The sequence below is a fragment of the Bison bison genome, unplaced genomic scaffold, assembly GCF_000754665.1.
Source record: "Bison bison bison isolate TAMUID 2011002044 unplaced genomic scaffold, Bison_UMD1.0 scf7180017856871, whole genome shotgun sequence".
NCBI lineage: Eukaryota > Metazoa > Chordata > Mammalia > Artiodactyla > Bovidae > Bison > Bison bison.
Genome location: NW_011487444.1, coordinates 7,146 through 7,921, shown reverse-complemented (window position 1 = coordinate 7,921; position 776 = coordinate 7,146).

Sequence of the window (776 nt, the reverse complement as noted above, 5' to 3'; positions counted from 1 at the left end):
ACCTATGGACACCTTATCTTTGACAAAGGAGGCAAAAATACACAATGGAGAAAAGACAATCTCTTTAACAAGTGGTGCTGGGAAAACTGGTCAACCACTTGTAAAAGAATGAAACTAGAACACTTTCTAACACCATACAAAAAATAAACTCAAAATGGATTAAAGATCTAAACATAAGACCAGAAACTATAAAACTCCTAGAGGAAACAAAGGCAAAACACTCTGCAAAAATCACAGCAACATCTTCTATGACCCACTTCCCAGAGTAATGGAAATAAAAGCAAAAATAAACAAATGGGACCTCATTAAACTTAAAAGCTCTTGCACAACAAAGAAAACTATAAGCATGCTGAAAAGACAGCCTTCAGAGTGGGAAAAAATAATAGCAAATGAAGCAACTGACAAAGAATTAATCTGAAAAATATACAAGCAGCTCATGCAGCTTAATACCAGAAAAATAAATGACCCAATCAAAAAATGGGCCAATCAAAAAATGAGCCAAAGAACTAAACAGACATTTCTCCAAAGAAGACATACAGATGGCTAACAAACACATGAAAAATGCTCAACATCACTCATTATCAGAGAAATGCAAATCAAAACCACAATGAGGTACCATCTCACAGAGATGCTATCAAAAAGTCTAGAAACAATAAATGCTGGATAGGGTGTGGAGAAAAGGGAACCCTCTTGCACTGTTGGTGGGAATGCAAACTAGTACAGCCACTATGGAGAACAGTGTGGAGATTTCATAAAAACCTGGAAATAGAACTGCT